Source organism: Canis lupus, chromosome 29, assembly GCF_003254725.2.
Source record: "Canis lupus dingo isolate Sandy chromosome 29, ASM325472v2, whole genome shotgun sequence".
Taxonomy (NCBI): domain Eukaryota; kingdom Metazoa; phylum Chordata; class Mammalia; order Carnivora; family Canidae; genus Canis; species Canis lupus.
Window position 1 is genome coordinate 3,702,721 of NC_064271.1, and position 27,758 is coordinate 3,730,478.

The 27,758-nt window shown below is 36.0% G+C and overlaps 1 protein-coding gene and 1 pseudogene across 9 annotated transcripts in view; both read right to left on the minus strand.

Annotated features, from left to right (window-relative positions):
• Positions 1-27,758, minus strand: part of PXDNL (peroxidasin like) — a 429,464-nt gene that overhangs the window by 248,127 nt on the left and 153,579 nt on the right. The window lies entirely within an intron of this gene.
• On the minus strand, positions 25,047-26,327 carry LOC112678434 (SWI/SNF-related matrix-associated actin-dependent regulator of chromatin subfamily E member 1-like; annotated as a pseudogene).

Sequence of the window (27,758 nt, forward strand, 5' to 3'; positions counted from 1 at the left end):
TGATCGCAAATTCTAGTTTCCATTTGTCCTAGAAGCTCCGTCTTTCCTTCTATTTTGAATGACATCCCAGCTGGATAAAGTATTCTTGGTTGCATATTTTTCTCATTATGCACCTTGAATACATCATGCCAGTCCTTTCTGGCCTGCCAAGTCTCTGTGGCTGCCAGTCTAATATTTCTACCTTTGTAGATTAATGGACTTCTTGTCCTGAGCTGCTTTTAGGATTTTCTCTTTGTCTCTGATATTTGCAAGTTTCATTATTATATGTCAGTTGTTGACCCATTTTTATTGATTTTGAGGAGGTTCTCTGTGCCTCCTCGACTTGGATGCCTGTTTCCTTCTCCAGATTAGGGAAGCTCCACTCTAAATTGCTCCAATATACCTTCTGCCCCCCTCTCTTTTCTTTTCTTCTGGGATACCAATTATTCTAATATTGTTTTGCTTTATAGTATCACTAAACTCCTCCCTTATGATCCAGTAGTTGTTTATCTCTCTTTTTCTCAGCTTCTTCATTCTCCATCATTTTCATTTTTTGTCTTCTATATCACTAATTCCCTTTTCTGCCTATCCTAGCAGTAAGAGCCTCCATTTTTTATTGCATCTCATTAATAGCCTTTTTTATTTCAACTTGATTAGATTTTAGCTCTTTTATTTCTCAAAGAAGGGAACCTATAGTGTTTTCTATGCTTTTTTCAAGCACAGCTAGTATCTTTATAATGGTTATTCTGAACTCTAGTTCCAATATTTTATTTATGTGCATACTGATTAGGTCCCATACAGTCAGTATTGTCTCTTGTTATCTTTTTTGTGGTGATTTTTCCATCTTGCTTAATTCTGTTCAGGGAAGAAAAGGTGAACAAGAGAACAAAACACAAAAATGGCAACAATCACCCCAGTGAAATATACATAAAACAAATCAGAAGAGACTCAAAACTGAAAAAAAACTTAAAAAGAGAAATTATAATCAGACAGGTGAACAGAATAGAACAATACTCTGGATCCTGTGTGTATTTTGGTCTCATTGTTAGAAAACTAGATCCCAAAATTGTAACAAAAGCAAAACTTATACATGTACAGAAAAAATTAAATACAATGAAAGGATAGAATATAACTGTAAAAATGAAAATTAAAAGACAAATAAAAAACAAAAGATAAAAATGAATGTAAGCAGAACAGAACAAAGCAATACACTATATCCTGAGTGTATTTTGGTCAGTTTGCTTTTGGTTTTGTTTTTGTTTTTGTTTTTTTTGTTTGTTTGTTTGTTTTGGTCAGTTTGTTAGAAGAAAGTACATCTCAGAATTGTAAAGAAATAAAACCATGTATATAAAAAATAAAATTACATACCTTGAAAGGATATAATTAAGTGTAAAGATGAAACTTTATAAATATTTTTAATAAAACAGTAAAAAGAAAACAAAGAATAGAAAAAGATGAAAAAGAAAAAGAAAAAAATGCAAATATGATCAGACAAATGAAGAGAACAGAGCCATATACCAGATTCCGGGTATAATTTGGTCTGTTAGAAGAAAGTGCATCCCAAAATTGTAAAGAAATAAAAAAAAAAAAAAAAATATATATATATATATATATATATATATATATAATATATATAAAACTCAATGAAAAGATATAATGTAACCTTAAAAAGGAAAATTAAAAAAAGAGTTGATAAAGTAAGAATTTGGTTGAAAAAAGAAGGAGAAAAAAATTAAAATTTAAAGACTAAAGAATCATGGGGGAAAAAAGCCATGAATTCTATATGCTATCTTCCCCTTGCACTGTAGTTTTGCAGCTCTTAATGACTGATAACCTTGGTCTTGGCTGGATCTTTGTTGCTAATCTTCTGGAGGAGGGGCCTGTTGCATTGATTCTCCTGTCTTTGCCTCAGGTGGAATTGCACTATCCTTGCCAGGGGGCCAAGCTAAGTAATCTTGTCTAGATTGCTCTTTGTGCCTTCTGTTTCCAGAAGGCTTTCCATGGAGCTTTAGAAGACCAGAGTGTAGATGACAGCCTTCCAATCTCTACCTGGGAGCTGAAAGCTCAGGGCTCCACTCCACAGTGTACCCTCAGGAAAAAGCAGTCAATCACTCCTGTCTCCCTGTTCTCTGTCCACACTGCGCTCACGCACCCTGTGACTGAGCATTTCTATCTCTTTTACGTGACCCTGTTTTGACATGACCCCAAACCCTGCAGACTCCTGTAGTGTGCTTCCTGGGGGAGGAAGGAAGATCTCCCTGGTTCTGCCAATTGTTGGGCCTGCATGGAAAGGAGTCACCTACTGTGCCCAGGTTCACAGTTTATGACAATCCTGAGCTGAAAGCCCACTCTTGGGCTCCCTGATTACAGCTGGCTTCCCTGCTCTGATGCCTGGGAACTCTGCCACATTCAGGCACCCCTGCCCTTCCTGTGACCCTAAGGATCTTGAGTCCACACTGTCCCACCCAGGATTCTGCCCCACGTTACCCGTTACCACCTGAGCACCTTTCAGGCAGGGACTTCCATCACCGGAGCAGATTTCTAAAACTTTGGATTTTGTGCTCCGCTGCTATATCACTCCCCTTCCACCACCCATAGTTTATCTTCCCATATATCCCTCAGATTCACTTCTCTGCACCTCCTAACTTGCATAAAGTGGTCACTTTTCTGTTTGGAGAGTTGCAGCTATTCTTTTCTTAGATATCCAGTTGAGTTCTCAGGTGTTCAGAATGATTTAATAGCTATCTAGCTGAATTCCTGGGACCAGACAAAACTAAGGTCTCTTACTGCTCCTTCAGCTTGGATTCTAATCTCCTGCTTAGCTCTTTAAAAGTAGAATTTTCTCTACTTCCTACTTCCAGCAGAAGGGGAAGTCAGAGAGACTCAAAGCATAGAAGTATTTGGTGGGCCATTGCTGGCTGTGAAGATGGAGGGGGGCCACCTGCCACCAGAGACGGGCCTCTAGTAGCGGAGAATGACTCCCAACTAACAGCCAGCAAGAAAACAAGTACCTCAGTCCTACAACTACCTGTATCTTGAATCCTGGGACAAACTGAATGAGCCTGGGAGCAGGTGCTTCTCTGGGGCTTCCAGAGGACAGCTCAGCCATTGATACCTGGCTGACAGCAAAACCTGCCAGACCTCTGGCCACAGAACAATGTGTTTAACAGTGGGCATTGCTTTAAGCCAGGTAGTTTGTGGTAATTTGCCATGCTATAATAGAAAACTAGTACAGAGAAATATTTTATATAATTTGAGATTACATAAATGCCTGACAATGTAGCAATAACAACCTGTTTGTTAAATAATTTGTATTAACATTAGAAATCAGCTAGAATAAAGTCTTACATTATTATTATGATATATGAACTCTCAAGAAGGAAAAGACTAATAAAAAATGAACACAGGGCAGTTAATTTGCATAATAGCCACTAATGGTAAGATGCACAGGTAGCAGTAGAAACACCTTGGAATGAAGACTTAAGGGAATCAGATTTTAGCCCTGGCTCCAGAACTAAGTGGCTAATACATACAGCCCATCTGGGCTTCAATTTCTTCTGCAAAATAAGTTGGGTGTACAGACATATTTCTAATAACAGATAAAGAAAAAATCAAGTCTCAGACCTCTGGAGGGAAAGAAGCTAGGCTCACCTGCCTCTTGCCTCCTGCAGTTCAAATGTCTGTTATGCCCTGCCCCCTTCCTCCCAGGCACCAAACAGAAAGTGAGGGATAACCACGTTAGGGTGCTTCAGCATCCCACCTCTGAGCAGGAAGACAAGGGGGTTTTGCCCCCTGCCTCACTCCATGTGCCTATGCAAACCTCCTCTTCTTAATACTAAACCTGTAATCTTTCTGTAATAAGAAATACAAGACTTACTGTGCTTCCTGGATTGAAACTTCAACTCTTACTACTAAAAAGGGCTTCCTTGTCTTCTCTCTAGCTATATCCTCTGAGACAGAGAGGCTCCCTTCCTCTTTCCCACTCCGGGGGGAAGTCACTCCACAGCACAGAGAAGAGGTAGAGCAACCCACTCTGGGCCTAACATGGGCTCTAACATGGAGCTGGCCTGTGTTACCTCACCTTTTGTACTTCCTATATCCTGGGATCACAATAGGACCTCAAAAGACTATTGAAAAGATTAAACTAATCATATATGCAAAGCATTTAGAAGAGTTCATGGTAACCATCTAGTGTTTGCTCTTTTCATTGTGACTCCGGGCTGCTTCGCTCTCCCTCTTAAAGTATATGCTTGCATGCACATGCGAGTGTTCATTTGGCACCTAGCATTTAATCACACATTCTCTGCCAATGTTTCAACCACTACAGTTGCATATATCTTATCTCCTCACTTTGTGGAAGGTGCCAGAGGGCTTTCCTTCTTTCCTAAGGGTGGGCCACAGCACCTAGCACAGAACCCTCTGCACACCCAACTCCCTCAGTGCCCTTGTAAGAATAGATAACACACAGTCACACCCTTTCGTTGTGTTTTTTCCTCTCTTAAACTGTTCATTTTTTGTTTGCTTGTTTGTTTATTTTTTACTCTTTGGCCATTTTGAGAAAAGGATGCAATAAAAGATGCTTATAGATTTAACACTTTACAGAAGGGAAATCCACATATGTAAATAGCCTCCTTTTTCCTTGCTAGAATCTTATCAGCCCCAGAAGCATAAAGTAAACCAGAAGTGATTCCAAATACAGCCCACTCCCAGTGAAGGAAGTGCAGACCATTTGGATCAGCAGAGGTTGCCCATTCCCCTGTGACTGGGTGTGGGATTTATCTCTCTGAAGCAAGTGCCTGGGACCTAGGCCATGAAAGCAGAAATGAATCCATCTCAAAGGTAAGGAGAAAATAGTCAGGTGTTTCTTCCCCCCACTTTGGCCATGAGAGAAGTATTTATTACCAAAACTATTTTAGTAATACTATGTTTGAATTTAGCATTTTCACATTATTTCTAATAATGGCACTCTTACTGTAATCATTTTATGTTTCACTGTAGAAAATATTTACTTTTGTTTTCAGTCCACTGAGTAGAAAGAGTATCTTCTAGGGACGCCTGGGTGGCTCAGCGGTTGAGCGCCTGCCCTTGGCTTAGGGCGTGATCCTGTGGTCACTGGATCAAGTCCCACATTGGGCTCCCCGCATGGAGCCTGCTTCTCTACCTATGTCTCTGCCTCTATGTCTTTCATGAATAAATAAACAAAATCTTAAAAAAAAAAGAAATAATATTTTCTAAAACAAACTTTCATACCATAAATAAACTAACACAAAGGTGATTGTCAGCATTAAAAATAAAGACATCAATGAAAAGGTGGTGATTGGAAGCCTGTTCTACTTTACCATGTCTTTCTGATATATCTATGCCATCTATGCCCTCCTTTTCTCAAAGTGGACTCAACATTATTAAATGTGACATAGGCAAGGGCTCAGAGGTTCCCAGTCTGAAAATTATTTTAAAAGTGAATCTAAAATCAAGCAGTCAAGATAAAACAATTATTTTATGATTAGTGATGATCATTACCCATCATCCATTATTGTATATATATCTTATTAATAAAGCTTTTTAAATAATCAAAAATTTAAATGTTAAGTAATGAATGATTAACATGAGCTTTAAATAATTTAAATTTTGAAATAAGTATTATGAAAAGTTATCCACCATGGCCTAGATTTATTCCTAAATCCTAGAAGATATAAAAATAATAAAATATAATACATAGAAACTTGAAAAGTTACTGAAGGTACTTGAAAAAGCACTGTACAAAATGGTAATAGAATTTGGAGAATACATAATAGAATTTGGTGTCAGAGTGACAAGGTACTAGTTATAGTGCTTGCCCGTCACCAGGCTTTCCATTTCGCATGAGAGTGCCTGCTTTATCAGGAAACTGCTCGAATACTTAGGATACTAAGGACTAAAATAGATTAGACTCCCTTATCCAGAGCAAAAAAAGTGATACATGATTTTAAAATATTACTTTTATAAATTATACAACACTCATGTGATTTCTAACACCACCATCATCAAATATTTATAAAGACAAATATTAGCAAATAGATTAATCTTCAGGCTAACCCCAAGTTGATCAAATCACTAACATTTTACCACCATCTGTGTAGATTACTTAAGATTCACTTAAATTGAAAACAGGTTTAATAAAATATTAAATACATAATGATATATCATGCTGTGATATCATAAATATTAAAATGTTACATATATAATGATTTTTTTCTAATGGAGAAAAATCTGTTTTTCTGTGCAAAATGTTAAGGCCTAAATTTCATACAGTGCTCTGGAGGGAAAGCAGGAACAAGAATAAAATATTTTGATTAGAATATGGTAGCACATGACTAGGATTGCTTATAGGTATAACTGGATTGAGAAGTTTGGAAAGAACAAAGTAGCAAGTTCTAGTCTCACAATTGAAAAACAGAAAAAGAAAACAGAAAAGCTCAGCATTGAAATGATTTTCTGGCTTTAGCCCAATAATAGCCTGTCTTTAAAATATTTATTCAGAATAGATTTTTTTGTACTTCCCTTAGAAGAAACTGTGATCTGAATTCTATCGCTCTTTTCTTCTTTATAACCAGACTTGCTAAACAGCCAATCAAAGATTTAAAGGTTTTCTTTGAATATCCTGCAGTCTTTGAGCCTTTCCAAAATAATGAGCAAATTAGGATTTCATTGTATCATGCCAGAATTAAGGCCTTTGTGGCCAAATGTCTGTCATAAAGCAATACCTTTGAAAACTCAACAAAAAGTGCAATTTTAAAACCTAATTTTATTTTTTATGCTAAAAATGTGCTAATGTGATCATGGCATCAAATGACCTGAATTAATGAGAAGACAATAACAAGAAGAATTTTATCAAAGAAAACAACTAGAACTAACACTTATATAATACTATCTGCCAGTCACTGTTGGGAGAGTTATCTACCTACCTACTCATCTATAGGAATATAAACCAAGACAATCTTCAGCAACTTTCATTCTTGCTGATATACGAATATAAAAACTATAGTTCTGTTATAAGAAGCAAACCATTCCCTACCTCAATCCATTTTTCTAAAACCTCGTTTAATAATGAGGGTGCTGGGGCAGGTTTACCGCCGCCTTCAGCCCAGGGCCTGATCCTGGAGACCCAGGATGGAGTCCCACGTCTGACTCCCTGCATGGAGCCTGCTTCTCCCTCTGCCTTGGTCTCTGCCTCTCTCTCTCTCTCTCTCTCTCTGTCTCTTTCTCTCTGTCTCTCTCTCTCATGAATAAATAAATAAAATCTTTAACAAAAAATAATGAGAGTGCTCTGACTCTGAGGGTAGTAGCTAACACTTGGCTGACATTCTGTGCTCCTTCTTCCTTGATCATTTATGTGTATCTTTCATACAACTACTGCTCTGTGGAGGAAGATAACTTTCCCAGGTAAATATATGCTCAGAATCTCCAAACGTTCAAGCTTTTTGTCATTGGTTCTTGCAAGTGTCAAAGGTAGATTCAGTTATGGCGACAAACATTCAAAATAGTGGATCTAGTAAAATGTAAATAATGACCTCTGTTAAAAGCCAGAGTTTGTCATTGTGAACCAGAGTCAATTTATATTTTAATAAATAATTTAAACAATCAAATCAGTAAACCTAGCAAAACCTAAATAAAAGCCAGTCAGTTTGCCATTGTGAACCAAAGAGGCTGTTTTTTGCTATCAAAAATTTAAAGGATGATATATGTAGAACTAGCATATAATTTAGCAATTCCACATCTGGAGACTTATGTAAAGAAAGATTTGCAACAGCACCGAAGGACGTATGCTACGTGAAATAAGTTAGAGAAAGAAAAATGCCATATGAATTCACTTATATGTGCAATCTAAAAACCAAAATGAACAAAACAGAAACAGATTCATACTTTATTTTTTTAAGATTTTATTTATTTATTCATGAAAGACATAGAGGATAGAGAGAGGCAGAGACACAGGCAGAGGGAGAAGCAGGCTCCATGCAGGGAGCCCAACGTGGGACTCGATTCCGGGTCTCCAGGACCACGCCCTGAGCCAAAGGCAGGCACTAAACCACTGAGCCACCCAGGGATTTCCCGAAACAGATTCATAGATACAAGAAATAAACTGTTGGTTGCTGGAGCAGATGGGGATTGCACAAAAATAAGTGAAGGGGATTAAGAGGTACAAACTTCCATTTATAAAAGAAATAAGTCATGGGAATGCAAAATACAGCATATGGAGCATAATCAATAATATTGTAATAAGTTTGTGTGATGACAGATGGTAACTAGACTTATCATGGGAATCATTTCGTAATGTATAAAAATATCAAATCACTATGTTGAACATCTGAAACTAATAGGATATTGTATGTCAATTATATTTAAATTTTAAAAATATATTATCCCCCCCCCCAAAAAAATCCTTTTTTAAGAGTGAGCAATGGCAGAAATAACCAAAGCTGTCATTATGCAGGCTGTGTCCACTTAAATCTTAGTGGTTTCCACTCACATTAGCTTTGCTGTCATAAAGTTGCTCTGCCACACTTATATTGAATCCATATTGTCTCATTATAGAAATTAACAAACTCATAAGAGCACAGAAATAAACCTTCATACTTATGGCAAATTGATTTTCAACAAAGCTGCCAAGACCATTGCTTTAGATTGAATTGTGCTCCACCCCCCTTTCCCCACCCCCACCTTCATATGTTGAAGCCTTAATCAATCCCCCAAGGACTGTGTTTGGAGATAGGGTTTTGGGAAGTAATTAATGTTAAATGAGGTCTTCAGGGTGGGTCCTAATCCATTAACATTAATGGGTTTATAAGAAGATTCTCTTTCTCTGTGTGTGTGTCTCTCTTTCTCTGTCTCTCATTCTCTCTCTAAGGACACAGTGGACACAGAGAGATGGTGGACATCTACAAGCCAGAAACAGATCTTTTCAGAAACCAAACCCTGCAAGGCAATGATCTTGGACTTCCAGCCTCCAGAACTGTGAGAAATTAAATATCTGCAGTGTAAGCCACCCTAGTCTATGGTATTTCCTTAGGGAAGCCCTAGCTGACTCATAGAAGTTATGACCCAGAGCCTATTTAGGAAAGTATGTCAAAAGAGAGGGACTGATCACCTGTGTCAAATACTACCAATAAATTAAGCAAGATGAACACTGAGAGATGACCTTTGGATTTGACATCTTAATTATGGTTACCTTGAAAAGGGCAATGTCATTGTTACAAATTGATTGCAGACAATATAAGAGAAAAAGGGTGGAAAGCACACAGATACAAGGAAAACTGACACTCCTAGGAGCCTTGCTTATAAAGGAAAGCAGAGAAATAGGGAGATAAGTTAGCTAGAGAAGGAGAGAGAAGTTGGTCAAAGGAAACTTATTTCTTAATATTTCAGAAATTACAGAATGTCTATTTTTATTGTATGAAAGATACAATAGAAAAGGACAAACTGATGTTTCAGGAGAGATAGGGAGCAATCACAAGCATGCTGCCACTGGCTAGGTAAGAAGGGACATGAACCAGAGCATGTACGGTCTTAGAAAAAAGCAAAGACCATTCGTTCGGTATAGCAGGAGGGCAGATACATTAAAACACAAATACATTGTAAAAATAATACGATTTTATGAGAAATTCATGTTCTTTGGTGTCTTTCATGTTTATAGAGCTTCCTTTTTGTAACTCTCAGTATGCATCTTCCCTAAGCAGGCTTTCTAAATTCAGAGCAACATAAATTAAGCAGAGACAACTGATAAGAAGACTCTAGGAAGACTACTGCTCAAGTAGTAACCATACCTCAGACCCAAGAAATCTCTAGTTTATGCCTAACTATCAAAGAAGGGCTTTTCATGGACTTTCTATAAGCCAAATTTTCCCGCCAACCACCCCATAAATCTCTATCTTCAGCCAGGACCAATAGATGGCAGAAGGTTGGGCAACAGATTAAAGTAAGGAAGGGAAGAAGACTGCTCAGGGAAGGCAAGGATAGAATCATGCTCCCTGAGAGTGTTCTGGGAGCCCTCAAGCCCAGTTAGGGAGGAACTCAACTGCTCCACTGAGTATTTTGCCAGTCTTTTGGAAAATAGAGAAAAATGTTACAGCTATCATTTTACAGATACAATAGTTAAAATTTCACCAAAATACATAGAGACTGTTGTATATGCGGGGCAGTATTATGAAGCAGCTATTAATTTGAAATCTGAAGCCAGAGTACCTGGCTCCAAGTACCGGTTCCACCTTGACCAAGTTGGCCAACTTATCTGTGATTCAGTTTCCTTGGCTGCAAAGTAAGAATCATGATAGCACTTCATAGAGTTTGCTAAATGAATAATTAGATGAAAAGCATTTAGAACAGTGTCTCCATAAATATTGGATATTGTCATTTTTTTATTATTGAATAGTAGATACTGCCAGACACAGAGAAAATACTCAACAATATTAGCTTCTTTCCTTCTATCTTTTAAACTATTTTTAATATGAATAGAAGAACTCTCAGAATATTTAATATTTGATTCTTAGATGATATCTTGGGATTCGTGTAATGTAGCCTTTTATAGTACTGATTTCCAAAGTTCCATAAAGTGAGCCTTTTTCATTCATCGTTCTTCCTTATGAGATTCAGAATCAGATTATCTCTAAATATATACTATTTTTAGAGTAGTACCATTATTATTACTGTCATTACTACTACAACTAGGACTACCACCAATAATGAATAATAATTATGAATATTTACTTTTCTGTATTAGGCTGAATAATGGCCACCCAAAGACATCAGGTCTAATGTCTGGAATCTATAAATGTTACCTGGTAAGAGAAAAAGGTCTTCAGGGATACCGTTAAATTAAGAATAGATTTTGGGAGATTATCCTGAACATTTGTGCTAATGGGAGAGGCAGAGAGAGAACACACACATGTACACATGCACACGCAGCAGGCAATCTGAACACAAATACTGAGGCAGAAAGTGGACTGATGTAACCACAAAGAATGCTGAGGAATGCTGGCAGGTACCAGAAGCTACTGGGAACAAGGAATGCTTCTCCCCCAGAACTTCCAGAAAGGCACTCTTACCTACACCTTCATTTCAGGCTTCTGACCTCTTGAACTGTCAGAGAATAAGTTTAAGAGACCAATATTGTGGCAATTTTTACAGCAGCTCCAGAAGACTAGTACATCTTCTTTAAATTTCACACATTATATTTTACACATATTATTTTGTTTAATAATTACATTAATTCCAAGAAATAAGATTATATTCTTTTACAGATACTAACATCACACAGATTGTAAAACTGAAGCTTGAACTCTTATCCAGGTAGATGATTTCAAAAACTATCATTAGGTTTATATTTATATTGTTATAATGATTTTGTGTGTTTTTTTTAAATTTTTGTATTTATTTATGATAGTCATACAGGGAGAGAGAGAGAGAGGCAGAGACACAGGCAGAGGGAGAAGCAGGCTCCATGCACAGGGAGCCCGGCGTGGGATTCGATCCCGTGTCTCCAGGATCGCGCCCTGGGCCAAAGGCAGGCGCCAAACCGCTGCACCACCCAGGGATCCCCGATTTTGTGTGTTTTACTAAAATATTTTACTATGCTTAAAAACTATGTAAAAACTAAAGTTTAAATAATATGTGGAAACATTACAAATGGATAAGGATTATAAATTTGGGTTAGTGTTCCTACACTTTCGTATGAACTTACATATATATATGTATATATACATACTTACATGTTTTCTTTTTTCTTCTACTCACTGGGGCACATTAGTGAAGAACAATTAATAGGGTGGAGGAGTGCCTGGGTGTCTAAGTCATTTAAGCATCTGACTCTTGAATTCAGCTCAGGTCATATTCTCAGGGTCCTGAGATTGAGCCCTGCCTGGGACTTTGAGTTCAGTGGGGAGTCTGCTTGAGATTCTCTCTCTTCCTCTTTCTCTGCCCTTCCCTGCCATATATACATACTCTCTGTCTCAAATAAAATAAATAAAATATTTTTAAAAATAAGGTGGAGAATGGAATAGAGAACAATTACAATAGCATCAACTACCTTATCTGCAATTGTGAAAAGATTTCTAAAGAAGAAATAACAGAAAATTCCCATGCTCAAAATAAGTCTTAAAGAGAAGAAAGATCACTTTGGCTGGTAATTGTGTATTCAATTACTCAGATAAGACACTAAAGAAAACATTAAAGCAGTTGAAGTACCAACACAGAACCCAGCATTGTTATAATTGCCATGCTCTCATCAATCTGGAAACAACTTTAGAAAAATTATCATTATTGATCTGTTTCATAAATGAAAAACATTCTTTGAAAGATGAAAACCTAGTTAACATCTAAATTCATTCTCTAGAAGTGTGGCATTAGATGCTACATCATTATATAGAGCAAAATAGTGACAAAGTCAAGATTAAGAGAGTGATACTAAAAATTTGATAATGTACAGGCACAGATAGAAAATAAAATAAGGAAGTCTTCATATAGGTATTGCAGTGAACTATTTACTAACTTGAAGTTTTCTCTGATCTGCCTGGATACTTTCCACTAGCCCTTTAGTTACCCACACACATATCTATCATGAAATGTAAAGAATGAAAAAAAATAGACATCAAGACCACTTAACTTTGCTATATTCTCCAGATGTGATTTTCATATGTAGGATAATGAGGATGAGAAACTCATTAGGAAAAGGTCAGCCACAGATAAAAGAGAGTATGTCCTCTCTGTTGCCTTACCGTGACCCTTCTTCCACTGCTGAGCCTATTGGTGCTGGAAATTGCACTACGAGAATCACAACCAGGATCCAAGTGGGTCAAGAGGCAGAATAATTGGTCGCATGTTGGTGAAGCTGAGTGCAATTTATGCTACAACACCAACTTTGAGCAGATAAATTTGTCTATTAACTACTAGTGATGAGATTAATTGTTGAGCAACAAAAGTAAGAAAAATGCATTTACTTTGTAATTCAGTAAGAGCAAAGACCTAATCATCTGACTCTTATCAGTAGTTGTGCCACAAATCAATCACTAGTTCTTTATATGCTGCTATCTTCTCAAAACAAGCCTTACAAAGAAATCTACAGCTAACATCACATGCTATCCCCTTGAGGTGTTATAAAGATTGGAAAGGAAACTAAAGGACATGACTGTGTACATATATGCTCCCAAGGATTTATAAGCAAACAATTAGAATTAATAAGGATTAATTTAATAAGGTCACTGGATGCAAAGCCAATATACCAATTGTATTTATATATATTAACAAGAAACAATTAGAAATTAAATTTTAAATGCCATTTAGTAGCTGGATGTGAGATATATAAGTGTATATAGGTACTTCTACACTGAAAAGCTCAAATGTTGCTATGAGATATGGTAGACACGTAACGAAATAAAGAGAAAATGTGTATCATGTATTGAATGACTCAATATTATACAGAAGTCAATATTTCCCAAATTGATCTCTAAATGTTTATAATCTGATAACTAACTAAATAAATGCATATAATCCCAATCATAGTACCAAAATGTCTTTTCTATGGAAGCTAAACAAACTTGTAGGATTTACGCTACCAAATTTCAAATATAATTTCCAATTATATTGTTGTAAGTATAAACAATTGGACCAAAGGCACAGAATATACAGTCCAGAACTATAAAGCCTGTACATATTTAGTCACTTAATTTATGTCAAAAGTGTCACTGTAACACAGCACTAAAGGGATGTTCTTTGTAATAAATGGTGAAGAAGCAATTGGATACCCAAACAGAAGACATTCTGGATTTCCTTACTAATTCCAGACATAAAAAATAGTTGGGGGTAGCTAACAAACCTATGAACTTCTTAAATAAAAATTATACCCTAAAGTAGCCAGAAATATCTTCAATGGCTCTAAAAAGCACTAACCATTAAGAATTGGTAAACTTCATTAAATTTAGATACATTTGTTTATCAAAAGCCATCATTAAGAAAGTGAGGAAATAAGCCACAGTCTGAGGGAAAATATACATATTACATACATCTGACAAAACAATCATCAAATTTTATAGAGAATTTCTTTAAGTGGCCAATAAGCATATAAAAATATTCTCAATATCACTAGTCATAAGGGAAGTACAAATTAAAATCACAATGAAAAAACACTTAGACTCAATGTGTAAAAATTTAAAAGATTGGCAGTATCAATTGTTGGTGTGATTGTGGAGTAACCTGATCTCTTACAGATCACTAATGGGAGCATAAGTTGGTTCAACCACTTTATTTATTTATTTATTTATTTATTTATTCATTCATTCATTCATGATAGACATACAGAGAGAGAGACAGACACACAGGGAGAGGGAGAAGCAGGCTCCATGCAGGGAGCCCGACGCGGGACTCGATCCCCAGATTCCAGGATCGCGCCCTGGGCCAAAGGCAGGCATCAAACCGCTGAGCCACCCAGGGATCCCTGGTTCAATCACTTTAGAAAGCTATTCAGTAGTATCCACTAAAGCTAAACTTGGGTTTTTCCTATGTTTCAACAATTAAACTCTTATGTGTATGCCCAAGAACTATATAAATTGATTTTAAATTTAAATGAAAAACAAACATGGAATAATATAAAGAAAAGCTGGGAAAACTAAAAAAGAAGAGCAATAATAGGGGAAGAAAGAGAAACAGGGCAACCAAGTATTAGAACACACTAGCAAGCCTCTAGAGTAGCATGTGCTGGCATATGAATACACAAACTAAGGGAAAAGAACAGAAATACAGTGCCATGACCTAGGTTTCTAATGCCATTCTCAAAAAAGAAACACAGGAGAAATGACTGCTGGAGAAATGACTAGTTCTAGAAAGTAAAATAATGCTCAAAAAAAAAAAAAAAACCAACCCACAAATCATAATGGGACTGTTGTCAAAAGGATGCAAGAATCAAATGAAAGAGTTCTCAGTGACCAAAGTTGGAACAAGTAGAGCGCTAACATATATATAAAGTAGTTTGGATTATAACCCAAGTTATAAAATAAATATCCATAACTTCATACTGATATAAACAAATAATTCAGAGAGGAGAGACAAATCTGTGCAGACTAATTCTGAATGAATTTTATAGATGCCCCACTCTAAAGAAAGAGGGGACTAACTCCCCACTCCTTAAGTGTAAGCTTCATATAATGAATTCCTTCCACAGAATACAACATGGAAAGGGAAGAATGGAAGGGTGACTTTAGAGTGAAGGAATCTGACAAACACCGGGTGATCAAGGTCAGATGATCAAGGTCAACACCAACAATCACAAATTACTTTTATAATTTGTATCCTTGAAAAGGTGTGATGATGATGGTGGCACTATGCTTCTGAGGCCCTCTTCCCCAAAATTCATAACCCCAGTCTAATTATGAGGGAAACACTAGACAAATTCCAATAGAAGGTAGTCCTACAAGATATTTGACCATGCTTCTCACAACCATCAAAGTCTTCAAATATCAGGAAATTCTAGAAAACGGTCACAGCCAAAATGAGTCTAAAGAAACACAACTCAATTCAATTGGTATCCTGGATGGGACCCAGAACAGTAGAAAGATCTTAGGTAAAAACTAAGCAAGTCTGAATAAAGTGTGGGCTGTAGCTAATAATAATGTATGTACAATTGTTCCATTTATTGTATCAAATGTACCATACTATCTGACATGCTAATCAAAGGAGAGGCTCTCTGCCAGAAGAGAAGAAGGACATATAGAAAATCTGTAATATTTGCTCAATTTTTCCATAAGCCTAAAACTATTCTAAAAATAAAGTCTATTAGTAAAAAAGATGAGAAATTTCAAAATTAACTCCAATGTCTATGGAAATTTAGTATATGTTCAAAGTGACTGAACTTTTTAAGTAAACTGTAGTATAACAAATGGTAGCCATTTGGAGAAGGATAAAATTGGATCCATACTTCAGAAGAAACACCAAAATAAGTTCTGAATGGACCAGGGATCTACATGTAAAAATTGAAACCAGATGATTACTGAAAGAAAACAAGGAAAATTATTTTATGAACTCAGTGTGAGGAAAGACTTTGGAATATGATTCAAAAGTTAAAAGCAACAAAAGAAAGGAAGGATATGTAAATTTACCTAAAATTTGACATAAAAACTTCTGTATTGCAAACAATGAAACATCTTAAGGTAAGGCAAAAGACAAATGAAAAACTGGGAGAATATATCTGTAGCATATATTACATATAAAAGATTACTCCCTCTAGACTATAAAGAGTTAAAAATGAAGACAGAGACTAAAATTCTGATGTAATAATGGGCAATGGACATGAACAAACAGTCCACAGAAAAAGATATTCAAGGGGCTTTTAAACATGTGAAGGATGTTTTAACTTCACTAATATCATGAGAATGAAAATTAAAACTACATGAGATATCATTTCTTACCTATCGGATCAGTGAAAAATCAAATTCAAAAGTCTGGTGGCTAGATGAGGAGATGAGACTATATCTAGATGAGACTATAGTGAAATAGACAATTTCATGCATTGCTAGTGACAGTGTAAATTGCTCTGCTATAAGAGGCATTAGGAGCATCTCACAAAATGATATATGCAAGTTTCACTCTGCCAATAGGAGATAATGTATGAGCAACTTCATTCATTGTTTTATTATTGCATAATATTTCACAGGAAAATGTTGGACTAAATATTGATACCCATTCATAGGAGACTGGCTGAATACACTACTGTAAACCCACACAATGTAGTGCGACAGTGCCATAGAAATACTCCCATGAGGACTTTTGTAAACTATTATGATTTCTAGAATATGTCATCAAATGACAAAAAGCAAGATATGTCACCTTTTCTGTAAGACAAAAAGTGAAATAAGATATATATATAGATAGATATAGATATAGATAGATAGATAGATATAATTACTTTCTGTTGTATTATTCATATATTTACATATATATTTTCATTTTATTACAAAACAAACATGAGGAAGATAAAGCCGAAACTAATGGAAGTTTGTGTAGGGTGTGGGTGCTAAGAGGGTAGCAAAATAAGGATAGGAATGAGATTTAATATATCTTTTTTTAGACCTTTTAGACATATATTTATATATATCAAACAGGATTTTTTAAAAACCAAAAAATGAATATAAACAGAAAAAAATAAACCTGCCTATAGAGCAAACAGATAACATACTCAGGGGAAAGAAATAATTGATTTGAGTAACTTTTAAATACAGCATGCTGACTGTACTGTCTTAATGATACAAAAGACAAAAAAAGTTACAGAGTTATCACACACTTAACTTAGCAGCATGTTGGCTGTAATGTATTTGGTATAAATTTGGTATTTGGTATAAATAATTCTGAAACTTTTGAATGTTTTGTAGAATATAGCAAATGAGTAAATACATTCCTATTTTTGGAAACCAGTGGTCTCAAGATGGGAGAAGAATATATAAATGTGTAATGGGGGAGAATGAAGAAAAATCCTGTGATGTTGGATTTGACCTGAAGGTATCAGTGTAAACCCATGACTATATAAATATGTATGTAGCTATATAATTAATGGCCCATATTTTGTTTCTAAATATTATTTCCTGTCTAAAAGAAGCAGAATTCCCAGGCTATTTCTGGATCTGTGGCAGAAAAATTCAAAGTGAGCTTGGACCACTTTGGACCAGAAAGCAAAGAAATAGTCAAAGACTAATGAGAATGTGTCAGAAAAATGAAGGAGCTGCTCAAAGGGTTCCCACGATCAAATCTAAAACAATTTGAGCATCAAAAAAATGATGATTTTTAACACAGATTATAATACAGTGAATAGAAAAAAATACCTAGTGTACAATGATTTTAAAATTAATGAGGGAGGAAACTCTTCTTACAGAGGAATACCAACCAATAAATATAGAAGGATGATAGACATATAAAATTACTATTTTGCTATCCCCAATGTAATTATTGATTCAAGCAAGGTTACCAATGGATTCTAAACCAGTGAGTAAAAACTGGAAAACAGGGTATCTATGAGATCTCCAAGTATCACACACATGTTACTTATTACAAAGGGAAACTATCTTTACAATGGAAATATCACTCACATGGTCCAAATCACAAAGGGAAATGATCTTCACAATGGAAACATCTGGAGGACACACATTAACCAAGCAATCAAACTTAGCAGTACTACAGCTGATCATGAAGAAATAATAAGACAAATTCAGGTTATGGTCCCTCCTACCAAATAACAGACTTGGATTCTTAAAATATATCAATGCTTTGACAAACAAAAAAAATGGATGAATGTTCTGGATTAAAGGATACTACAGAGACATGATAACCTGACAGTGAATGGGTCCTGGGCTGAGAGGAAAAAATACCTATAAATGAAACTTGAGGGACACGTGGGAAAAATTGAATATGGACTCTATGTCAGATAATATTACTGAAGCAAAATTAAAAATCTTAGGAGTAGAGCAATTGCAGTTATGTAAGAAAATGTCTTGTTCTTAGAAGATGCATAAAAAATTATGGAAGGTGAAGTATCATATCTGCAAATTATTTTTGTTTTAGTTAATTAGAACAAATACATAAATACATGAATATCTATACTATATATATACATAAAGAGAGGGGAAATGCAAATGTAGCAAAATGTCAACAACTGGAAAATTTATGTAAAAGGTATACAGGTAATCATTGTATTCTTTTGAGTTTGGGGTAGGTTTGAAAATAATCAAATTAAAAAATTTAATAATCAAATTAAAAATAATCATATTAAAATATGTTAACAAAAACTTAAGTAACTCATGAAACTTAACAAAACTATTTGAAGGACTAGAAATAATATCCACTTCTGACATTCTACCCAAGGTTCTCTTCACCCTGGCATTTGAGGAGGGCGTTCTTCCAAAAGAATGCAGGCCAACCAGAGCGGATCAGCATTGGACTGAAACCTACATGTTTCCGTGGCGTTATTTAAATAACAGCATGCATTTATTTAATTTCTGTGGTAGAGTATAACCTTTGTTCTTGGTGTTTATTAATTATTGTTGGTCCTCTGGGTCTCAATTATCTTTCCTATAAGCATAATTGAGTAATCCACTTGAGTAATCCATTTGAGTTATCCATAATTGAATTTGAGCCTGCTTCCCAAATGTATTATTTTTATCAGTTTCATCCAGAAACTAGAAGGCTCAAACATGCTGGTGGGAGTCCTGCCAAACTGCTCTGGAGGGAGTGAAATCCAGGGTTTTTAGATAACAGATCCCTGGTGCTTACCCTCTAACTCTTAGGGTCCAACAATACATAATGTTTACAAATTTCTTTTTAAATAACCTCTTATCAAGCTCTATGTTTTTTTTTGAGTGGGGGGGGGGGGGGAGTCAGCTCTTTTCCAGAAAACTCTTTTACAACTGCAGGAACAATGTGGTTGGACTTTGTTTTAAACATCAAGAAAACAGAGGAGCTCCCATTGCAGTTAGTGCAAAGGCAACTCAAGGAAATACAATCACCAGATGTTTGATTTCACTTTGTATAGCTATATTGGTATAAAAACCACATAGTCAAAATTGTTAATATTCTGTCATGAAAAGGTTATTAGCTTTATTTTTAAACCTTTTTTCCCTTATTTTTGTCCTTGTAATAAACTGGTAAAATTGAAAGTGTCTCTCAAAGTGTCTCTCAAAGACACTGTGGTCAGCTGTCTTGCAAGAGACCATTTATTTAGCAGCCTCCTGTAGAGATGACATTGGACTCTGGTGGTCTCATCCTTATGATTCTAGTTGTGTAATTCTTCTTTTTTTTAAATTAAGTTTTTAGTGTCAATTTAAGTATAGTTAACATACAGTGTTATATTAGTTTCAGGTGTACAATATATTAATTCAACAATCTTATAGATTAATACTCAGTGTTCATCATCGTAAGTGCACACTTAATCCCCTTCACCTATTTCATCCATCCTCTGATATGTTTTATTTTAAAAGAGTACCCTCAGTAAAAGTTATTTGTTTTCCACAAGAACATTTTTACTTGAAGCATACTTCAGAAAACAAGGTTCTAAAAGATTCTTTTTCCAAGAAAAATGAGAATACACATTTTCTTCAAGTCCACCCAGAAGAATACCCTTAATCACATAAAAGGAGACATAACAAATCTTACATATTCAAGAAGACTGAAATCATATTAAGTATATTTTCTAACTGCAATGGTACAAAACTAAAAATCAATAGTAAACAAAACTTGAAAATCTAAAATGTAAATATTAAATATTTAACATGTAAATATTAACACATGATTACACAAGCAATGGGACAAATAAGAAATCAAATGGCAAATCAAAATATGTCTAAAGACAAAAGAAAAAGAAAACACAATATTCTAAAACCTATGGGATGCAGCAAAATTAGATGTTAGAGTGAAAGTTATGCTATAAATGCTTGTATTAATAAAAAAAATTCAAATAAACAATGTTACACCACAAAGAACTAGAAAAAGAAGAAACTTAGCTGAAATTTAGTAGAGGAAAAAAATAACAAAGAAAAATCAGAAATGAATAAAATAAAGACCAGAATAAACAGTAATATAACATTTAAAGTAATGTTATAGTTCTCCCCCCCAAAAAATAAACAAAATTGTCAAAGCTTTAAATTAAGAAAAAAAAAAAACTCAAAAAGCAAAATAAGAAATGGAAAAGAAAACAATACAACAAATAATCACAGAAATACATAGTGTGATAACAGATCACTATAAACAATTATATACTAACAATTCAGTTAACTTAGAAAAAACAGGTAATTCCTAAAAACACTAAGTTACCAATATTGATATGAACCTTGAATCCAAGAAATATGATATCTTCTTAGTCTAATAACAAGAATGAAAGTTGAATAGGAATAAAAAATAGGAATAAAAAATCTCCCAGCATAGAAAAACCCAAGACCACAGGATTTCACTGGTGAATTGTACCAAATATTTTTAAAAAATAATTAATGACACTGTCAAAATCTTAAAAATAATGGAATAGAGGGAACATATCATGAGGCCAGTACTACACTGATACCAAGTAGGATATAAACAATATTGGAACAGGGGCACCAGGGTGGATGCAATCAGTTAAGCATCAAACTCTTGGTTTCTGCTCAGGTCATGATTTCGGGGTCATGGGATTGAGCACCATATTGGGCTGTGCATCAATGTGGAGTCTGCTTGAGATTCTCACTCCCTCTCCTTCTACTCCCACTCATGCTCTCTTTCTGTCTCTAAAATAAACAAGTAAATCTTTAAAATATATACATATATACATATATGAATAAAAAAGTCTAGTTTGATAGAAGAATTGCTACTCTGACTTTCTTTTGACATTCATTCTTCACCCCCTCACTTTCAATCTGCAGGTGTCCTTAGGTCTAGAAAGAGTCCCTTGCAGGCAGCATATAGATGGGTCTTGGTTTTTTATCCATTCTGACACCCTGTTCTTTTGATTGGAGCATTTAGTCCATTTACATTTAAAGTAATATTTATTTTAAGATTTTATTTATTTATTTGAGAAAGAGAGCACCAACAGGGGGAGAGGGAAGAGAGAGAGGTAGAAGCAGATGCCCCACTGAACAGGGAGGACAATAGAGGGCTTAGTCTCAAGACCCTGAGGTCATGACCTGAGGCAAAGGCAGACACTTAAACAACTGAGCCACCCAGGAGCCCCTCAAAGTAATTATTTATAGATATGTATTTATTGCCATTGTAATTAATTACTATATTTGGTGGAGTTATTGAATTCCCTAAGTCTATTCCTGTGTTGCCTAATTCTTCTTTCTCTCTTTTGTTCACCTTCAGTGCTCTCCATCACCTGGCCTTCCAAGTCACTAACTCATTCCTCTGCTTCTCCCAGCCTGCTGCTCATTGTGTCATGCCTGCTTCCAATCTCACTTATTGATTGCATCCTTCATCTCTGATTGATTCTTTGTAAACTCTTTTGTCTCTATGGGTACGGGTCTCCAATGTCTTCTATTCTTTTCTCAAATCCAGTGAGTATCCCTATGATTGTTGCTTTCAGTTCCCCATTAGGCATGTTATTTCGCTTAAATCTCTGGCCTTGGCTTTATCTTGTTCTTTCATTTGGGATAAATTCCTCCATCTTGGCATTTTGTCTAGGTCTCTGCCTTCTTCTGTGTGCTAGAAAAGCCAGTTATGTCTCCTACTCCTGAAAATAATGGCCTTATGAAGAAAAGGTCATGTAGTGCTCATGGCCAGGGGCTTCAGGGAGTGTCTGTAGTGTGTGTCGCCTGCACCCTGCTATTGTGTTTTTGCTATGGGCAGTATTTGATCCCTGGCCTAAATGTGGCCAATTGTGACTAGGTGTGCTGTGGTGTGCTTGTGAAATGAGTCCTGACACCAGCTCCACCAGAACTGAGGCCCTGTAGAACTGTCTGGTCAGGAGATGTGGTATGGGCAGGGGCTTGTGCTGGTCTTCTGGGGGAGAGGCCCACCACACTGGGACTGAGGCACGTTTGACTGAGAAGGGCTGTCCTGCCAGAATACAGGGGGTGGGGCTTGATGTAAATAAGTTAGGCAGCCAACATGAGGCTGTGCACGCTTCTCACACATGGCTGTGTTTGTGCTGGAGTGTGGGAGGAAAATGGCACCAGCTGACTCCTTTGTTCTGGAGAGGTGTCTCCATGAATGCTGCCTCTCAGGGATGTGTTCCAAGAAGAGAGAGTGATCTCTCCTCTGTGTGCCCTAGGAGTTCCTCAGATCACTGTCTCCATGCTATCTGCTCCTTGGTTGTTTGCCTGCCTTCTCTCCAGGAGCAGGACAGTGCCCTCTGGGCTCTTTCCCACCCAACCCTGCTGACCTTTACAACTCCAGGCTTTAAGCCCTGCTGGCTGCAAGAATTCACAAAATTCAGCCCCTCTCGTTTTCCAAAGCAATGGTTCTCCTTGTGCCTTCCTTCTCTGTGCTCCTCTTTCTCTCGTCCTCTCCTTTGCAATCAGATCTAGTTGTGTAATTCTAACTGTGCTGGCTCACATGAATATAGTTTGTTCTATATTTAATTTTGCATAACTTTAAGTTTACTAGGACCTGACTGGCTAGTAGGTTTAAGCTGTTCATCTTTTTTTTTTTTTCAATAGTTTCTACCTCTCTTTAACATTATTAATTAGGGGCACCTGGGTGGCTCAGGGGTTGAGTGTCTGCCTTTTGCTCAGGTCGTGATCCCAGGGTGCCTAGGAACAAGTCCTGTATCGGGCTTCCTGCATGGAGCCTGCTTCTCCCTCTGCCTGTATCTCTGTCTGTCTCTCTGTGTCTCTCATGAGTAAATAAATAAAAATCTTAAAAATATATATATATTAATTACTATATATTCATTATACACAATTTGGAAAATACAGAAAAGTAAAAAGGAGAGAAGAAATTGGGTATAATATTCCCACTAAAATACTGTTTACTGGGGCAACTGGGTGGCTCAGTTGATTAAGCAGCTGTTTTCAGCTCAGGTCATGATCCCAGGAGATCTCTCTGGTCATGATCCCTCAAGACCCAGCCCTGAGTTGAACTCCCTGCTCAGTTGGGAACCTGCTTCTCCCTCTCTCCCACTGCTCCTGCTCTCTCTCACTATCACTTTCTCTCAAATAAATAAATAAAATCTTTTAAAAAAATACTGTTTACTTATGGCTATCAATTTATGGTGAATATTTTAATGACCTCTTAAGTTTACCACTTGATATTTTTGTATAAAAAAATGAAAATACTCATGTAACTACCACACAAACCAAGAAACCGAACATTTGCAACATCATTGAAACCTCCTTCATGCCTTCTTCCAGCTAGTAAACCTCAGCTTCTATCAACATCAAAAAACTTGCATGTTGTTTGAGCTGGTTTTGAAATTTTCATAAATGGAATCATAACATGTCTGGCATAATTCTCCCAACATTTACTGCAATTTATTTATGGATAATTTGGCTTTTCTCAAGCTTTCAGTATTTTACAAATAATGTTTCTGTCAAATTCTTTTAATTTATTTAAATTCAATTAATTGACAAATAGTTTATTATTAGCTTCAGAAGTAGAGTTCAGTGATTCAACAGTCTTTATAACACCCAGTGCTTATTATACATCGTGTGCCCTCCTTAATATCCATCACTCAGTTACCCCATTCCCTGACCCCTCTTCCCTCCAGCAATCCTCAGTTTGTTTGCTATGATTAAGAGTCTCTTATTATTTATCTCCCTCTCTGATTTTGTCTTGTTTTTCCTTCCCTTCCCCTATGATCCTGTTTTGTTTCTTAAATTCACATATGAGTGAGATCATATAATTGTCTTTCTCTGATTGACTTATTTCACTTTGCATAGTACCCTCTGTTCCATCCACGTTGTTGCAAATTTCTACCAAGTTTTTATACATAACTTTTGAAATACATATGTATTTCCTTTTGTGGATTATGTTTAGATGTGCAATTTCTGAGTCACCAGATCTACATGTATTTAGTTTCAGTGGATACTACCAACAGTGTTCTAAAATAACTGAACCAATTTACACTCCAGCAGTTTATAAGAGTTCTATTAGCTCCATTATAGGTGAATAGATTAGGGTTCTTTTTTGTTGTAATGAAGGTGTGAGGTATCCTATAGTTATGTTGCATTTCTCTGAAGCAAAGGGATGTTGAATACATTTTCATGTGTGTTTATTGGACATTTGCATGTTATAATTTGTCAAATGGCTGTTCCAAGATGTTATACAGTTTTTAGTTGGGGTATTTGTCTTTTACTTACTGATTTGTAAGAGTTCCTGATATAAATCCTTTATTGGATATACATAACTGCAAATATCCCAGACTATAGCTTCTCTTTTTATTCATGAAGGTGTCTCTGGTAAGCTGAAATTCTTAATTTTAATGAAATCCAATTTATCAAGAATTTTCTTTACTGTTACTGCTTTTTGTGACCTCTGAGAATCGTCTGTCTGTCCTAAGCGTATGAAGATTTTTTTCATTTTTTCTTTTTTTTTAAACTCAAAAAACATTTTTTTTTCATTTAAAAAAAGTATTTAGAACACATAAAACAAGGCAACATTTATTCTTTCTTCTCATCTTCTGGTGTGGGTCTGTCGGTGGCTCCTCCACTGTTGCACTGTTGCTCTCTGAGCCAGTGTTGCTATCACTGGTCCCTTCCTCGGCCATACTGTCCACCCCCTCCTGCCCGCTCTCCTTGTCCTCAAGAGTAGACGTGCCTTCTTCACCGTTCTGTTGGCTTTCTGTTGCTTCTTCAAGGTGTGTCTCCTCTGTCTCCATGGGGATGCTTTCGTCGTCCTTCTTCCCCTGGCTCTTCCTCGGGAACCGTGCTGCTCTGACTACGTTCAGCTTGCTCTGCTGCTTCTCTCTCCCTCTCCTCTTGCCTTTTGCGGGCCTGCTCTTCGGCCTGTGCAATTTCAGCGGCAACCTTTTCCGTATCCACTTCTACTTTCAAACCCCACAACCTTTTAAGTTCATTGTTAAATGAATCTGTGCTTTCTAGGAACTTCCTCTTCTTTTCCTGGTGTCGCTCCTCTATCTGAAGAAGCTCAGCTTCTAGTTTTCGCTGATGAACCATTAAGGACTGGACCTGTCGTTTGAGAACCTGCATTCTAGCTGTTGTGACAACTGACCGAACGTCTGGCACCACACTCTCACTAAGGGTTTCACTGATGAGGCAGTGGTTTCTCTGGAAATGGGCAGTGGCTGTAGGCTTCATTGAAAAGCCATCATCATAATCATCTGGATCTTCAGCAGGCTGAATGCTCAGGTAAGGTTCTCCTTTCTCCATGCGAAACTGTCTCTGTCGACTTTCTTCCTCTAAAGCAGCTTTTGCACGACTTTTCGAATTTATGTAAGCAAGGGATGCGAGGGAATTATGCTAGGCCTTCATAGATTCCTTGTACTCTATCTTTTCTGCTTCGTATTCGTTTAAATATTCTTGTTTTTCTTCATCAGTGAGATCTCGCCACATGCCACCAATAATCTTGCCAATCTCCCACAACTTTAGGTCAGGGTTGGAAGCTTTTATTGGGTCCCAGACCTTTCTGCTGTACCTCATGTAGGGCATCAGAGGCTTATCAGTGGCTTTGGGGGTTTTGGAATCGTAATACCAGAGGATGCCGTGCCCCGGCTGTTGGTGCCCGGGTTCCCTCCCAGCCTGTAGGCGAGATGACTGTATGGATTGTATCCCACAAACCCTGGTGTGCTGGGCATTTGTGTGCAGGAGCTGGGGTGGGAGGTGGGGCATAAGATGGCCTTTTTGACATTTTGGAAGATTAAGTTCTCAGTTCCTTAAGAATGAATCTGAGACACCGTGGGCAGAAAAAGCGCCCGCAGCTCCAGCCTCGTTTCTCTTTGTCCCCCAAGATGTTTTTTCTATATTACCTTCTAGAATCCTTATTATTTTTCCCTTTTACATAAGCTATGATCCATCTAGAACTGATTATTTTATGTGGAGCAAAGTAATGAAATAGTGCCAAAATCTATCTTTTTCATCATGGATATTCAAATAACTCTGCACCATTTATTAGAAAATTGTCATTTTCTCACTGCAATGCAGTACACATTAGTGACATTTCAGGTGACCATTTACATGTGGGTCTGTTTCTGGACTCTTCTTCTGTTTCATTTGTTTCTTTATCATTGAACCAATCCCCACACCTGTAATTTATTTATAATAAATATTGATATTTAGTAAAAATCTTTCTACTACATTTTTCTTTAATACTTGACTAGCTATGTGTGGTCTTTTGTAGATTCAGCTCATAAACTTTCTCAAAACAGCCTGCTGAAATCTGATTGGGGTTGCATTGGATCTATAAATCAAATTGAAAAGAAGTGATAATGTAACCCTATCAAGTCTTCCAATTCATAATCATGATATATGTATTCATTTATATCAAATTTCTCTAATTTCTTCCAGTAATCTGTCATAGTTTTCTCATAGAATTATGGCCTTTGTTGCATTTATTTCTACTTATCAACATTTTTAATGTTATTGCAAATTATATCACAAAAGTTTTCATTTTTTAAATGGTTTTTACTAGAATGCAGAAATACACTTGATTTTCTGTATTGACAAGTTGAGTTATCAATTTTAGTAGCCAGCTTGAATATTCCTTTGTATTTCATATATACATAAACATGACATAGGTAAATATTACTATTTTAATTATTTTTTCCAATCCTTATCATTTTTTATTCTTAACTTGATTTATGGAAAAAAATAAGGCTTCCAATACAATGTTGAATGTAAATATTAGGAATGAGTATTCATCTCTCATTCCTCATTTTAGGAGGAAAGTGTTTATTTAATTGTTAAGTAGAATGTTTATTACTGATTTTTAGTGGATCTACTCTATCAAATAAAGGAGTTTCCCTTCTATTCATAGCTTGCTATGAGATATTTTTTAAATTTCAGTAAGTTGAATTTATAAAGTGTTTTCTGCTTTTGTTGAAATACGATTTTTTCACTTTTTTATAATAATGTTGATTTTTGTGTGTAAAACAAAGCTTGAATTTCTAGAATAAATCCAACTTGGTCATGATCTTTTTCATATATTACTAGAATCATTGTGCTAATATTGTATGTAGTATCCTCATGTCTATATTCTTGAGAGTAATTTACTTAAAATTTTCTTTTCTGCATTTTGCTATCAAGATGCTGGCTTCATAAAATAAATTGAAAAGTACTTTTTGTTCTGGCAAAGTCAGAATTATTTTAATTTTTTAGAAAATATTTTAAATAATTTTCTGGTAAAGCTATTTGAGC